This window comes from Myodes glareolus, chromosome 3, assembly GCF_982192425.1.
Source record: "Myodes glareolus chromosome 3, mMyoGla1.1, whole genome shotgun sequence".
Taxonomy (NCBI): domain Eukaryota; kingdom Metazoa; phylum Chordata; class Mammalia; order Rodentia; family Cricetidae; genus Myodes; species Myodes glareolus.
The window spans coordinates 55,210,060-55,216,078 of NC_142028.1; positions in this window are offsets into that span (position 1 = coordinate 55,210,060).

Below are 6,019 nucleotides of genomic sequence, written 5' to 3' on the forward strand. Positions count from 1 at the left end.
AGGGAAATTGGCAATGTGGTTAGACTATTACCTACCTCAGGACGCCTTCAAAGATTCCTCTGCACCCGATACCCTCAGTGTATTTCATTTAGCAGAAGGCTAGCTTCTGCTTCAGGGGACTTGTTTTAATTTGCAAACATCCCATTGAGTACTGAGCGTGCACGAGTAGTTTATGCCTGAGGAATCTCCCCTTCTTGGGACCATTTTCATTTTGGAAAATGCAGCTGAACAGGTTCCACATTATAAGTTGATGGAACGGCCCAGCTGACCGTTAGCAAGGGGGCTCCAGAGAAATGGTTTTTCTTTTGCTTTTTTCTTTTTTCTTTTTTGTCAGTGACATTCCATTTAGAGAAATGCAATGTGTGGGTGTTCTGAGGGCTCTTGATCATTGCAAACATTTAACTTGCCTCCCCAGTGGTGATGCTCACAGTCCCGAAGTGAACATTAGTGAACTCTGCTAAGAGATTCCAGAAACTCATTCCAGTCCTCACCCCAGTTGCGCTATGATCTTGTAGACAACTTGATGTCCATTTTGATCATTATCATTGCTAGTTTAACACAAAGTCTGCTTTTAGCAGTAGTCTTCCAAGTGTCCTAAGCTGCAGAGGGAAAGTGCTACAGAATCTATGTACGAAAGCCTTGACCCTCGGCGGGGTGGTCTCTGGAGATGGATCTTTGAGAATTATTTAGGTTGAGGTGAGGTCCTGAGAACGGTTCTCCATCACCATGACGGGAGAAGAAAAGACAAATTTATTCTCCTCCCCCTCCTTCCTCTCTCCTCCTTCCTTCCTAGCCTTCCTCATCTTTCATTCTGTGTTTCTCCTTCACTTTCTTCCTTTTTCTGGTGCATGAGGCAAGTCACGATAAGCAAGCAAGCCCTCGCCAAGAAAGCTGACCTCCTGGGAACTTGGACTTGAATTTCTAGTCTCGGGGACCATGAGAAACAAACACAAGCTGTCTAAGCCTTCCAGCTGGTGTCTCTATGGCAGCACAACTAAAGGTCTGTAAATTTTGTATGATTTTGGAATTTAGTATCCAAAATCTAGAGTTACTTATAACATTTTTTCCTCTTTTGTTTCCTTCCTTTCTTCTCTCTTTCTATAGTCCTAAGGATTGAACCCAGGGTCCTTCACATTCTAAGCAAGTATGTGATCATCAGCCTATATATCAAACCCTTATGATATTTTTTTCTTAATTTAGTGGCAGGATTTACTCAGCTGCCCTGACTGTTCTTAATCTTGCTCTGTAGTCCAGTCAAACCTTGAACTTGCAATCCCCTGGCCCAGTTCCCAAATACCTGTGATTATATATCGGTACCACCAGGCCTAGCTCCTTCTGTAATTGTTAATCCTGACTGGCAGAACCTACTCATAAAAAGAAATGTGTTCAGAGTATGAACTGTGTTCAAGCCAAGGGACAAAGGAGTTAAGAACAAAGGGAATTGAGAGGAGGAAGGGGAGAAGCCCAGGCAGGGCAGCTTACCTAAGCTGTTCTCAGGTTCCTAAAGAACAGCAACACCAAGTTAGAAGTCCCATGGGAGAGCTGTGTCCAAGAACATCCACTGGCTGGTTTCCTGGCTCTTATCCTTCCTTTCACTTGCGGGTCAGAGGTCTTCCTCTGTTCTTTCGGAATGAGTTCTAGTGAACGTGGGAAGTCAGAGCCCTGGGCACTCAGCTCTGAGAGCTGAAACTGCTGTGGTTCCCTGCCACAGTGAACACAAGCAGATTCAGCATTCCTCCGGCTTCTGTCGCCAGGAAGAAATACATAAACCTCATGCAAAATCTTTAGACTCATAAGCACAGAGGTCTCCATAGAGTTTGGTGAAACAGAAAGTGGGGGGAGCCATTGAGACTAATGTCAAAGATAAGATAGGCTGGTCAGGTGTACAGTGGCACTGAGATGAGATCTAGCACCCCAGAAAGAGCCAGGCATGATAACATGCACCTGTTATCCTAGTGAAGGGGAAACACAAACAGACAGATCCTTCAGGATCACTGAGCAGTCATTCTAGCCTACTTGGCCAGCCCCGGGTACCAATGAAAGACACTGCCTCATAAAATGAGTTGCACAAACATGCAAATATATACACACCAAGGCAATACATGATTCATGCTCACAGAAGACTCGGGCTAGAACAGTATAGAACAACTCTGGGACCACAGTCAGCAAGAGCCCACATGGAATTCCAGGAAGACTACAGCAGTTCTCTTGACTTTTAGGGCTTTTGACCCTTTAAACTCCCTCGGCAAACACTATCAGCTCTGACAAGCATCCCCCCACATTGTGACTAAGAGCAAGGAATGGCTGCTTAGAAGCAGGGGATGCCTAGGACGGCTTCTGCTACGATTCTATTTTTAAGAAGTGTTGCAGACATTGCTATGGAAAGCAACAGGTAACATTCTGTATGAAATATGTTCCACCAGCTGGCACCACCAGTCAGTCCCCTCCTGTGCAGCTGCTTTACTTCCAAGACTCTCCAGGGGCCAATGGGGCAAGTCACTTTTTGTGCTGTGCCCGTGGTCTCTTCCAACTCTTCTCCCAATTATGTTCGGACCCTCTCAGCCTTCCACTTGAATGCACTTGCCCTTAGTCTCTGACTGATGAGAACAGCGTTTGACTTAGAGATGTATACCTACATCAGCATGTCTGCCTACCACATCCAGTTTCCTGACTAAAGCAGCCTTTGGTGCAACAAGGAACCTAATTCCTTTCTTTAAGCAATGGTTGAGAAGTTGTGGGTGGCAACAAAAAAAATTGGTACCTAAAGCATTTTTTTCCTTTATGAGCCATAAACTGAAAGGGTTTTAATGAGTTTGAAGGCTCAGTTTTTGAGTCAGGATCTGTCAGGCCAGGAACAATATCTGCTGCCCAGCTCTTGGTGCTGACAGACCTGGGATGTGCTCAGACTTGTCAGGAAAGCTTCGCTTTGCAATGGACAACAATCAGTGCTGAGATGCTTAATTGGTCAAAGTACTGAAACTAAGGGATTGAAGGTTCAACCATAAGCAGGGCATCAACATTAACCCCCATACACATCACTCAGGCTTAGGTAACATGAGGAGGAGAAGGCAGAACGAAGGTAAGAGCCGGAGGAATGAGAGGAGGGCTACAGAATAATCTCTTCTCGATATGACATGGCTATTGTTATAAACTATGAGTTGCTATGGTTACCTGCACATAACCTGCACAAGATCAAGACAGCCATGATCCAAGCACAGGTGCCTCAAGCCTTCACCCCTTAGGTAGTGGAGAATTGTTGGAAGAGGAAGAATTATTCTTTTTTGAGGTTATGGCCACTGGTACGTTTCCCATGTTTCTGTGGGAATGTGCACATGTGAGCAGCATTTCTAAGACTTAATAAGTTATAAAAAAAAACAGGTGGGGTTGACAAAGTTGGAAAGTGTTTATTGAGAATATATAAGAGTTTGGGGGAAATGGGATAGGTGTGATCATATTTCTTTGTATACATATATGGAATTCTTAAAGATAAAGTAAAAATTTAAAGCCATATCTGTGAAACCATCAGGAAAATAGATAGAACAGAAAATCATCATATTCAGTGATAGAGGCCACACTCAGAAAGGTACATGCTGCTTGTTTTTATCTCATATATGGATCCCATATTTGAGTGTGTGTGTGTGTGTGTGTGTGTGTGTGTGTGTGTGTGTTTATATGAGACTAGCTTCTAGCTCTGATCTTGTGTCTTTGCTTCCTGATTGACCATTACGTGAGGGGCCCTGCCTGCACCACCATGTTAGATTTAACCTTCTGAAACTATGATCCAAAATAGATATTTCCTCCCCCAAGGTTGCCTTTGTCAGATATTTTATTATTATCTCAAGAGAAGGAAGTAATATAGAGATTATAGAGAAAGCTGAGGCCAGTCAGAGCCAGTCAATTTTTTTAACCTGGGAGCACAAGAGATGAGATATGCTCAGAAGCCAGGGTCCATGTGTTCTGTTGACTTGAAGATGTGTTTGTCTCTTCATTTCAAGGAATCCTTTAGCATCCTAGAGCCGAACCTCTCAAAATCTTTGGGTGGAAAGTTCATCTCCTAGGTCACTTTTCTTATCCCAATTTGTACTTTTCCTTGTCTTATCTACTCACTAGCGTTTACCTTTTTTTGTTGTTGTTATTGTTCTTATTTGGATTCATGACGATTTTATATATAGTCATCTCTAGGTTAATAGTTAGCATGTAACTACAGATGACTTACTACACATTCAGACTTTTTTAATGTCATTGTTTTAGGCCAAGATTTTGTTTCCTTGGGCCTTCAAATCACTACACTGTTTTGATCACTAATATAGGAAAAAATGTTAGACTTGATGAGCACATTTATAAGACAAATTGACAGACTTCATCCTCCATCTGCCTCTGTCTGTCAATAGATTCTAGTTTTGAAAAGTTGGACAAGTCTTGCAGTTTCTATAGTCCTTTTCAGGCCACAGGAACCGTCTTATTGCAGTAAAGTCTGATCTTACATACGTAATAGTCCAAACATTAAGTTTCTCTGTTCCTCATTCCAGACTTTCTTCAAATAGAGACATCAGTCATGTATACAGGATGACTGTTTTCCCCTGACTCCTTTTTATTGCCTGAGTCAGGGTGGGTTTCTGAAGCCTGAAGTCTGTCCCTCAGGAAAAGACCTTGTTCTCCTAGCTGAGCCCTCTAGAGAATGGCAGGACCACAATGCAGAATCCTTCATTGATAATCCCCAGCAGTTCCCACGTTTCTTTCCGTGGTGGCTTCTGGCCTGTGCTCCGAGAACATTAGTGGTTATCCCTTCCAACTGACCACATTCTAGTTTCCTATTCCCGAAATTTCAAATCTCCCAACCTTTTCTGGATCATTCCACCCCACCTAGAAGTCCTCTTGTCCTCTTTCATGGAGCCTCTTCCACACCACCTCCGTGAAGCCAGACACTTTTCCTCTTTCTTTCTTTCTGTCTTTCTTTCTTTCTTTCTTTCTTTCTTTCTTTCTTTCTTTCTTTCTTTCTTTCCTTCTTTCTTCCTTCCTTCCTTCCTTCCTTCCTTCCTTCTTTCTTTCCTCCTTCCCTCCTTCTTTCCTTCCTTCCTTCCTTCCTTTCTTTCTTTCTTTCTTTCTTTTTTTTCTTTCTTTCTTTCTGTTTTATAACTCTATGAGCCAATCCTAGAAGGTACAGACAACTATCTCCACTTTTTCCTTTGTGTTGAATTCTTCTGTGTTCAGGGAGGTTGTGTAACTCTCTCCCGCTCCGTGTGAGGAGAGCATGAAGATGAGAGTATAGCCCACTGGCATCTTTCCTCACCATTCCTTTCAACCTCATCTATATAGCAAACCCGGAGGTAGTCATTCATAAAATTCGTCAGGACCGAGTGTACTTTGTGTTGGAGGTTTTGTTTACGTTTGTGCAGCTGCATTTAGTCGATGATACTGAGCACCAGTTGAATTTCTAATACAATACTAATGTGTGTTGTAAGAAATAACTTCCAAAATGGCAGTTCTAGCTTTCTGTTGATTTCATAACCATTTTCACCAGCACAATAGTAGCTTAGAACAACACAAATGTATTGTCTCACAGCTCTGTATGGCAAGAGGATAACATGGGTCTCTGTGAATTAAAATCAAATTTTCCTTCCCAAGGTGTGAATCATTTCTGGAAGTCAGCAGGGGTCTCCAATGGGAAGAGCACTCTCTTTCTTTATTGGCCTCCTCTATCTCAAGGGGCAATCAGAACCTTCCCCTCGGGTATGTGAATATCAATGGCTGTACTTCAAAATCAGAATCCACCTTTGGGACTTTATTGCATCTTAGCATCTTACAGTCTGTCTCCTAGACCCCAGGGCTTGGCCCCATTTACTGAGCTTTCTCGAGTATATATGTTTATGCCATTGTGGCTTCTATGAGTTATCTCAAGCTGACTTCCCTGGAAGATTTATTTAATTTTTTGTTTATGTTTGTGCTATACTCAAATTTGCCACGGTCTGTTTTAGTGTCCTCCTGTCAAATAATCTAGGCTAGAATGTGCGGTTAACGT